We start from the raw sequence: 10,919 nt of genomic DNA, 5'->3' as shown, positions 1-10,919 counted from the left end.
TGTAGTAAGGGCCAATGGCAGTCTCGAAGAGATGGATAGAAGATGGCAAATCAAGCTTACACATTAGACTAACAAACAATATTCAGTAGTCGTTTTCCTGTGTTTTGATTCTTTTAGCACTATCTGCCACATTCTGTCATTCTTACCATGTATTTATCGGTGCTTTAGGCATTTATTCGTATTAAGTAGGTCCTATTAGGGCATTTTTGCCACACTAAAAAATTAGGTGGACGCTCACGATTCGCCGTAAGAGTTAGCGCGATCGCGCCTTCAACGTGGCCTTTTTATTCCGGTAATGTTTAAATATTCTTTTATTTTAGGTTAGGTTTGTTTTTCGCCACTATTTGTGTACTAATGTTTTGTAAGAGCTCATTTTTCTATTACGACCCCGACAACGTAGACGCGGGGTCACACTCGTATCACCTGCAACACCTCTAGTGATGCATCTGTTTTAGATAATCATTCCCTTCTCCTGGACATCACGTGACAGTTCCCCACTGTCATTTACACAAACCATAAACTGATCGCGCAAGGCAATTGGCAGAAGAAAATTGATGCAAAAACAATTGGTGCTGATTACGCGTTGCAGTGCGGTGAAGCCAAATTTGAACTGCCTCCGGTACTGCACTGCGTCATGCATTTTCTGTTGCTGCACACAGTAGTACCATAGAACAGCCTATCATCACTGGTAGTTTTTGTTTTCGTAAGCAATGTGGGCAAGTTGCAAATTATGACATGATCCAAGAGCGTCCGGTATTTGGTTGTCTGTGTTCCGAAGATATAATTCGAGGAAGCGGATATTCTTCGCTTGTATTTATTTTGAAGTTCTGGAGAATGTAAGTTCAAGATGTGGCGAGATAGTAGCTACTTAGAACTCCATAACCACTTTTCTCTCTCCAGAGTCCTACTGTTGTGTACCATGGCGTTTGTGTGATATTTCCAATTTTGTGTGATGAACTATGCTGATCGTCGGTCCAACCTTGATGCATAGTGCGCTCCGTCAGCATACGCGATGTTCGTTAGGTTCCCGTTCATTCTCCGCAAGAGCTTTAATCAAGCACATCCTCAGGTCACGTGGTGTACATGTGCGTGTTTTAAGGTGTAGAGTTTTGCCTTATACAGAGATAACTTCTCTGCGCCAGTTGCTCAATTCGGTATACGTGCAATGGCACTTTGGCAGCAGTCCAGCAACCGGTGAGCAATGGCGGATGAATATAAAATACTAGAGCCGTCAATATTCTTCTCAATTTGAAGTTTGGCATGGCTTTCGATGGAGACGATTAACTTTTTTATATTTGTAACAAGATTGCTTTGTGCGAGAACGCGGCTGAACTCGCTTTTCAATTTCAAGAGGAATACTGCCAATATTTGATCTCATCACTTCACAAAATCCAGCAAAAAAAGGTGGGCTGGATTTATCCAAGACTATTGATTAACTTTGAGCAAGCGCTCTCTCCAAGAGTTCTATGAGCCAGATTCGGATATAATTCTCACTGGTATCCATTACGAGCAGGGGAGGCAATTGTATTCACGATTAATGTTGGTTTAGTTCTACTGCGCTTTTGCTTTGGTTATATTTTTATTGATTGATTGAAAACATCTTTATTTATTCAGTATTCTCAGAAAATGTGGGTGGGCCGCCTAGTCCGGTAGTCCATTGGCTGCTGCTGCTGCGCTGGCCCTCCCCACCAGCCAGTGCTGACGGTCAGGATCATCGCTGAGCAGAATAGCCTCCCACTGCTCCTCCGAGGGGTTGGGAATGGGGTCAACTAAGGGATTAAATTGGCATGCCCACACCATATGGTAGAGGTTAGCTACCTCTCCACAGTGTGGGCACTGCGGAGAGTATAGTGTAGGGTACCACAGGTGTAATTTAGCTGGTGTTGGGTATGTGTTGGTTTGTAGTCTCCTAGCTAAATTGTCTCTCATGTTTCTAGGTAACGTCGCTTTGCTTTAGCCTCATATATTATAGCGGAAAGAAGAACTGCGACAAAGAGTCGACTGCAGCTTAGTAAACGTTTTTCTTAGAGGGCATAAACTGGTACAGAAATCGCGCGCATTGCGCTTACGCGTTTGTCAGTGCGTTAGGTTCATATACCCGGCTCTCTTATTGTAAAAGTTGAACGTTGACTGTTCGTTGCGTCAGCGTTTTTTTTATATCGAAAAATAAAAGATTTCAAGCCTGTCGCAATATTTTAAACAGCATGCCGAAAAGTGAAACTGAACATGAGGTGTTATGAGTCTATTCGTCTGCCATGGCTACATAGAAATTCGTCACATTCACATTTATACAGTATAACTGCGTTATTGCGTTGTGAAAGCAAAGCTCTGTTAATAAATACAGAACGTACAGCTTGCCCTGATCTTTGTATTCAGCGTTCAAAACAAAAGAGCGATGAATAGCCGTTAAACCTTATACAGACTTCAACCAAATATCTTCAGAGAAATTTAGAAGCACGTTTTGTAACTAGACCGCATTGTATTCACGAAGAGGAATGAAGTCACGTTACACTTCTAATTTGTCTTCACGCATTTACGCTCGCAAAGTCAATAAGCAGCTGGTCTTCCAATTCCTGTTTCAATTAGCTGTTTTATATAAATGGTATGAGCCAACCTGCTGTATGTACCAGTCATATCAATGTGATTTCCAGTCTATAAAGTAAACTGCAAGAAAGAGGCAAAATCGAAAAACGACAGTCTTGCAGAACTCCCAAGGAATTCGTCAAATCAAAAAAATTCATTACAACTCTAGGGCAGAATCGCTCCAAACGATGTTGTTAGATCTCATGCTCTGGGGCTACATACACGTGCCTTTATGCATTACGAAAGTGCAAACAAAACGCTTATACGAGGTATATTGCGTATGCCGGGAAACCGTTTTATCCCTTATCACCATTGCGCTGTTGTTCTACTCTCTTCTCTCTCTTTTTTTAAGCTGACCGTAGTATCTGAGCAGGGTCGAAGAAACGCATTATAAGGAACTGTCTACATATCTTTGCCAGACACTCGCTTGATGAAGGCTTCACACAAATCCAGTAGGTGTTAGCGAGAAGAGAAGTGAGGAAAGTCATTCTAGGAAACGGACCATTTTAAAAGAAGCCGCCACAAAAGAGAAGGTTCATTTCGTTTCGGCGGCGTGAATGGGAAACGGGCTCCGAGAAAACTTTACGAGGAATCTTGGCACGGGCTTTTGCGGGCCTCTGGGCGATGATGGTATTTCGCATCGGAGAATATGGGAGCGAAACGACAAGGGGAGGCTGTTTTCAAAAGCTGGGAAAGACAGAGCAGTAGCAGGAAATTCCCAAGGCAAGGAGAAATTTGAATATAGATGCGAGGTACATTCCTCCATAAGTTTTTTGTTTTATTTTATTATTGCACCTGCGGAAATCGTGTGTTATTTGTTTCTTCAAAAAGAACGGTCTAGTTGTTCTGTTCTGTGCAACTCAATATAACAAATTTACGTTATATTCGCATCATAGATTGGAAAATGGTCTTCTACCTCACGTTTGTTTTAGTAGGGAGCATCGAAAATAGTATGATAGCTCGAATAAAATGCCATATTGCTGAACTATAACGAACAAATGCTAAGGCGCAGAAGCAAAAACATGTCTACTAACAGCACTCCCACTGAATATCACGAGCTTTTCAAGTGACAGCTTCGATCCAGTACTATGACGTCCTTATATATTCAGTGAATTCATTTAGTTACCAAACAATAGTTAGAAGTTATCAAAGGAACCTCACTAGGTATCTGGCTGACGATGCGTACTCTCACTATAGCGTTTTCTCACCACGAACCTTCAACGAGACCACTGAGACGAATACAGAGACCGATATATACCGGTTTTCCTGCTTGCTTAAGTACTGTGGTTTTCAAATTATTGTAGATGGTGTAATCTTTTCTCACAATAAGCTGTTTCGAACCTGGGGCTAACATATACGAAATAGGAAATGCTTAACCTGAGAAACTAAGCATGTGTTCTGAAACACGAAAGGAATTTCTACCGCTTTTCCAATGAATACAAGTTTTTTGATATCTTCTAATTTCGCAAAAATGCTACATTAGCAACCGATGTAGTAAAGAAAAATAATGCATTCGCAATCACGTGGCAACGATCCGCTGTTGTGGCGTTGACTGTGCGCGTTCCATCTACTTTGTAATATTTGTGTAGAGGGCTCTAGAACCAAACTTCTCCACAAAGAAGTCCACACCGCTTCATTCTTATCGATATAAAATGTAAAGATGACATGGGATTAGACTTGCAGGCCAGCCGAGTACGAAACGTGTGCACAGAAACACTGCACTTATATCTGCTTTATGTTTTAATAGCGGTGTCCACAGTGCTAAGGCACAAGGGGAACGCAGACTGTACAGTAAAAGCAATATACAAGCCGTTGGTCAGACATTAATGAAAAATAAAAAGGAATATATATTTCGCTCTACAGCTCCCATGCAACACCATGTGTCCGGTATAGGGGATTCAACTAACTAACATTCTGTTACGACACCACTAACCAACCGAAGAGAGCTTGTGAGGATATTTTGCGTCGAATGCTTAGATTTGAAACAGTGCAAATAACAAAGGGCCACTTTCTGCGGGGCGCTAAACTAACTTCCTATAACCGAGTTCGTCAAGCTGCACACTCATTTATGCTCAGAACATTTTCAGCTCCAATCAGTGACCACTGAGAAAACTTAGAATGCTCCAGCCGAAATGTCATCGGGTTCAAGACTACTAAATTTTGTGTCCACCGCTGATTTCACCTCCTTTACTCAAGCACGGTCGCAATGAAACGAGCAATGATACAGCTCTAAGGCAAGCCTTGACCTGGTGGACGTTATCTGGGCTTCTCGAGTATTATGCGCAGGCTGGTGGTTCAGCAGTGTCATTACGTGGCCACTCAGTACACATTCTGAGAATGACAGCGTTAAAGACATTTCACAGTGATCAAGGCGGTTTCGCTAAGCAGGAAATCTATGCTAGCGAAGAAAATTTGCTACTTGAGGAATGTGAAAAAAGGCTAATCGTCAGCGATCTTAGTTCCTCCGCCATGCTAGCTATTGCACTGTAAAATAGCGTAAAGGAATGATTTATATGTAAGCTTGCTGGAACAATTAGTGATAGCGTTAATCTTGAGGAAATTATTCGCTCTTGACTATAAAACAAAGTACAGAACAAATTTTGAAGTGTTTGGTGCAAGTGAGAGTAATCAGGCTACAGGTTGCGAATGCATGCTTCTAACACTTTGACTTTGCACTTGAAACACCTACGATGCCCTATTTTTAAGAAGACCGGACCCTTAGAGATGTCGCTTTAGAATGTTTTGGTCGGTTAAAAACAGTGGGCGGGAAATCAGCACAATGCATCTTAATGATTTTGGCACCGAAAGGCAAACAGTATCGAATTGTTTGCAGAACTATTAAAAATGTAAATATTGTGATCCTTCTGTGCATGGATCTTCTACTTTCAAGTGTACATACCGTCATCATCCCTCGATGACGCCGGTGGCACGCGCCTCGGTTGACCATCGGAATGAACGCCAGACACGGCATCTCTTGCCTTGCAATCTCTACCTGGCTTCCACAAATGGTAGATGTGAGACTTGATCCCCTTGCTGCCTTGTTCCCTGCCTCTCGCTGAACCTACGTTCCGGTTGCTGTTTGGCACCTGCCGCTATCTTTATGTCAACCGAGAGTGTCCAAGAACCGGCCAGACCTTCTACCTCGGCTGAGCCACCCCCTCCGAATGGACCACACGATAACGGGACCTGCCGCTGTTCGCAGGGCATCGCGACGAAGACGTAGATGACTGGCTCGACACCTATGAACGTTGCTGTGCCTACAACCGCTTGGGCGATGCTCTAAAATTTCTCAGCGTTTCTTCCTAACTTATTGATGTTGCCAGAAACTGGTTTATTATTCGCGAAGAGCACGCCACTAATTAGACCACCTTAAAACAGCAGTTCCGACAATACTTCGCCGACACAGCAGTTCGGACTGACATTGCGAAGAACAAGCTCGCTTCCCGCTTTCAAAGGCCGTACTTGCACTTTGCCGGCATATTAGTCCCACCATGCCGGAAACTGAGAACGTACATCACGTCTTGAAAGGAATCACCTCTGTGGCTTTTAACACTCTAGTTGCCCAACATCCTCCAAGTGTTGATTCCGTTATTACGACATGCCAATGCCTCGACCAGCTGTAGTCCTCCCGGCTGCAGCCCGGCTTCACTACTGTCCCGACCTCTGCTGACCTCGATCTGCGGGCACGGATTTGAGCGATCAGGAGCTCCAAGCCCTCATCCTGTCTGTCGACACGGGTGAGATTATTCTTCCGAACCTTCTAATGACACCTGTCTGCACATCATTAAAGAAAAAATGGTGACAGTCACCCACCCTATGGCATCCGACCCTCTTGCACCGCTCCAAGCATCGACTTAAGTGCACGTTTCTTTCCTGCCTTCTGGCCTTCTTCCACAATATCTTCGTTTCGTCGCGTATTCGTCTTAATGTCTTGAGAACAAATCTAGAGCAGAGGAAGGCACGGAGGCACAACGACGGGCTTTGCCGAAGGATCCGTAAATCTGTTCGGGCGGTTATCGAGAAAATGTAAATTAGTGACAGACACAAACAGTTCTGTGTGACAGGTGCAACACGGGTTCCTCGTGATAGTGCTGTGGCTAACACGATGTCAGTCAAAGCAAATTTAGAGTTCCTGGAATTGTGTGAAAATATGTACTTCACAAAATAATGTTGGCAACTAAAAAAAGGTGAAGGGTGCGCTTAGGTCTTTGAAACACTCGACTGGAATTCTGTCATATGCTGGAGGTCATGTTTGTTTTTACAGATGTCGTAATAGCTTCTTTGATCATCGAACAACGTCTCAAGGATGGTGATCACGGTACGAAATAGATGGAACGTGGTGATGCTGCGGAAACACAGTGACCAGGAAGTAAGACAACACGGTACGAAATTGATGGAACGTGGTGATGCTGCGGAAACACAGTGACCAGGAAGTAAGACAAGACAGGAGTGCCAAGTCTGGCACGAACATCGAGCACGCGTCAGGCGCTCAGCTCCAGACTGTACTTTTTCCGTCCGCTTCGCTTTGCTCGTCGATGCGGCTTTAAGCACGCTTTCCTCCTCTCTCAACCTTTCTTGCAGGAAAAACTTCGTCGATGAGCCACCTCTCAACATTGGCGCGAAATGAAATGCTTCCGTACTCGATTGAGGTGACCTTGCGAGCAAAGAGATCTACAGGGCGAATAGCAGACAGAGTAGAACCTTTGGGCGTTATTTCTGTACTGGTGGTATGAAACCACGAGGTTGGCGATGAATAGTTTTGTCGTTGCCTGTGGGTCAGGATATCGTAAGGAAAAGAAAAACCGTGCCTTACAATACCGTGCATATTACTCAAAGGACGGCTCTCCATTACGTGCAAGCGAAAACACAGAGGCGTGAAACGCGTTTTCGACTCGGGGACCTGCGCATACAGAAGGGGCCAGCGGGGCACGGTAGATGAGGTGCATGAAGCGAACGATTAACGAGACTGTGAGGGATATTTACGAGTGGTGACACAGACAATGGTCGACACGCCAGTGCAGTTTGGTGACGAAGACGACAAACGCAATGCGAGTGTTGACGCAAGTGACACAAAATGGTCACTTTGCCTATGCCACTTTAGTACATATATCCACTGCGATGTGCACGAAATTGCCAACTATCCATTTCGACTGAAGCTACAGCCATTCAGCTATTTATTGGGATTAAAACAGTTGAGATAACGATTATAATTGTGATCGCAGGGTTTTTGCTCTGTTGAATTTCTGTGACTCGTGCAAAAAACATTTAAAGAATAATTTGGGAAATTTGTTCGAGCGACATGTACAAATTTTCGAGCTTGGGCCTGCCTAGAATAATCTTTGTGGGTTATTCAACCAGCCGGTTTTAAGCTTACTTCATTGAGTATCCTAATCAAGACGAATTTGTTTTTAGCTTCTGAGTGCAATAGTCATCATATCTTGGGGTTTTATGGAGAAAGCCATTCTAGGCTTATGGAACGAAATCCTGTGCGCGAGATCTGTGCGCGAGATTCCGCGAGATGTGTTCTTCTTCTCTAGCGTTCCTGCCATCTGCAACCCCACACTTGAAAGCAGCGCCAAGGAACCCCAAGCAACAGGAGCAATGGTGTACCGTCCAAACACACACTTGCATTACCAAACTTACACGTGCGTTAGGGGTGGGAGTTGGAAGGTGGCTGCTCTCAATCCCTACGGGGCTGGGACTGGTACAGGTCGCTGCCGCTTAATGGCGGCGGTGGCTAGCCTGCCACCGGATTTTAATCGGTTGTAGTGCGTCATCGTACCCGCCACCGCTTCGCTGGTTGACGATGGCTGTTGCGACGCGCGTCTTTCTCTCCATGTTCGTTTTCTTTCTTCTCTACTTTCTCTTCTGTCCGCACGAGGGAACGAGGTTCAGCTACAGAGCCAGTAGCAGGCCCGTGCATTTTCTTTTCCTGCTTCCGAGAGTCGCAACAACAAAAACTTGCGTTAGAAAGTGAGACAGATACTGCGCTTTTTTTTCCTGCAAAGCAAAAATAATTATATGCAGCACTGCAACGAACGCCGATAAGTGGCAAATGATGGGAAGCAATTGATAGAAGTGTAAGGGTAGGCTTTCGCCATTTTCCTCTTAAGAGACATTTTAGAGAACCTCTAAATGTCTAGCCCTCTTTGTTGAAGGCTTCTAGTTGGCCGTACCTCTGGCACAGTTAAGCTGGCGATCACCCGGAATAACGCAACAGAAGGCGTACAATTTAGAAGAATGCACAACAATAGGTACACGTTTACTGCTTGCTACTAGACCAGCACTTCACTGATCATGCGATAAATTCCGCTGAGAAGAGGAGGCCAGTCTTCACAAGCCATGGACGACCACAGGGTTCAAATTTTATTTGGTACATTTGACTGTTGTATACAGATGATCATGCAATGAATGAAGCCAGTCTTTCGCCACCAGGCACATTTTTAAATAACCGCTTTCAAGAAGACGACACTGGAAAGGGTGTGAGAAAGTTTCAGACACACAGGCAGAGCATGGATTACTGGATGGTATCATTCTGATTACTGACTTTCCGCTGAAGGATACAATTATGGTAGTGATAAACATTCACAGTGCGCGTCCTCTGTGTATACAAAGAAAACGACTTGAAGTGATAATCACATAGGTCACGTCCAAGCAATATCCTTCTTGTTTTTGCGCCCGAGTAGCTTTCCGCCTTCTCCAGTGCCACTTCCACATTCGATTGCGCTGCTCACGGTGTCGTGAACACCGCATCGCAAACACAGCAGGTCTCGGAACGCCCGCCGAAAGTCGTGATGGAATGTCACGTATATTACTGGGTTTAGAGCCGAGTTGGCATACCCGAGCCACAGCGCGAAGCTGTGCGCCCACTCCGGAAGGGGCGTGCCACCCAGTGGCCTGACTAATGCAATCGCAAAAAATGGTAACCAGCACACTGTGAAGGCAGAGAGGATGATTCCCAGTGTTATGGACGCCTTTCGCTCCTTAACGGCTGCTCTAAGACTTCTTGTGCGCGGGCCCGGTCGGGCCCTGTGTTCGGCATCGACGACCTTTTTAGCAGCTTTGTGGATTCTCCAATACATGGCGAGCATCACCACTAATGGTATGTAGAAAGCTCCCAGCGTCGCGTACAGCTGGTACGCTAAATGCTGACTGACGAGGCATGTGGGCCTCTCTGGAGTCCCGTGCTCGTTTCCCAGAACCAACAAGGGCGGAACGCTGATCAATGCGGCGAGGATCCATACTGCGCCAATGCATGCCCACGCCCTTCGGGCTGTACGACGAACACCGTATGTGAGGGGACGAGTAATGGCGAGGTACCGGTCCACGGAGATCATGCACAGGTTCAGGATGGAGGCAGTGCAGGAAGCCACGTCCACGGACACCCAAGCGTCGCAGGCTGCTCGGCCCAGGTACCATCGGTGACCTGTGAGTTCGAGGTGCATGGCGGGTGGCATGACCAGCATAGCTACGCATAGGTCGGAGACGGCGAGAGAGACTAGGAGGTGGTTGGAGGGGTGCCGTAGGCGGCGAACGAGGCAGACAGAGAGGCACACGAGAGCATTGCCCACTGCCGTGGCGCCGATCAGCGCTCCAAGGCACAGGGCCAGCGCCAGCGCACTCAGCGTGGTAGGGGGCGCGGCACAACGCCGCTGCTAGTGCTGCTAATGCTGCTTGTGGTCATGTTGCACCGGAACCAGTAGATCCTGCGCAGAGGGAACACATAGATTCAAAGTAAGCAATTCGCTTTGTTTAGATATATAGTCAGAAGCGAAAGGAACGCAAAAGTGATCACTCCAAAGCGTTTTGTGGACTGTTCTGTCTGGTACTGCGATGGAGGATTTGTATCATTGCTGCAATAGCAACACTACGCCAGCTCTTCGGCTCTTGGCGTGGGCCGTAACACCGCGGTCACGAAAGACCTCGCCCCACCGGGGTGGTGCTGTGGTAAGACGCCCGATTGTTGCGCCGGAGTACCCGGGTTCGAACCCGACCTCGGCCGCTGCGTTTCGATGGAGGCGAAACGAAGAGTCGTCCGTGTGCTGTGCGATGTCAGCGCACGTTAAAGATCCACAGGTGGTCGAAATTACTCCGTAGCTCCCACTACGGCTCCTCTTTCCACTTTCACTCCCACCTTCCTCCCTTTCCTTACGGCGCGGTTGAGGTGTCTACATAGAACAAGTGAGACAGTTACCGTACCTTTCCCTTCATATATCTCAATCTATCACGAAAGACCTCGAGCCGTTGCCCGGCAACGCTGCAGCTTGTCCAGCGCTCTCCAACAGATGGCGCCGCCGTAGATGCCGCTGCCGTCGCCGCTCGCTACGCTAGATGTG

At 46.3% G+C, this 10,919-nt stretch overlaps 1 pseudogene; it reads right to left on the bottom strand.

The window, feature by feature from the left end:
* Window positions 1–8,943: 8,943 nt before the first annotated feature.
* Window positions 8,944–10,235, bottom strand: LOC146176764 (5-hydroxytryptamine receptor 1 pseudogene; annotated as a pseudogene).
* Between the last annotated feature and the right edge of the window lie 684 nt (window positions 10,236–10,919).

Source organism: Amblyomma maculatum, chromosome 10 (assembly GCF_055883805.1).
Source record: "Amblyomma maculatum isolate TAMU_Amacu chromosome 10, ASM5588380v1, whole genome shotgun sequence".
NCBI lineage: Eukaryota > Metazoa > Arthropoda > Arachnida > Ixodida > Ixodidae > Amblyomma > Amblyomma maculatum.
Note: the sequence above shows the minus strand (reverse complement) of the source record. Positions and strands in the feature narration are given on the sequence as shown.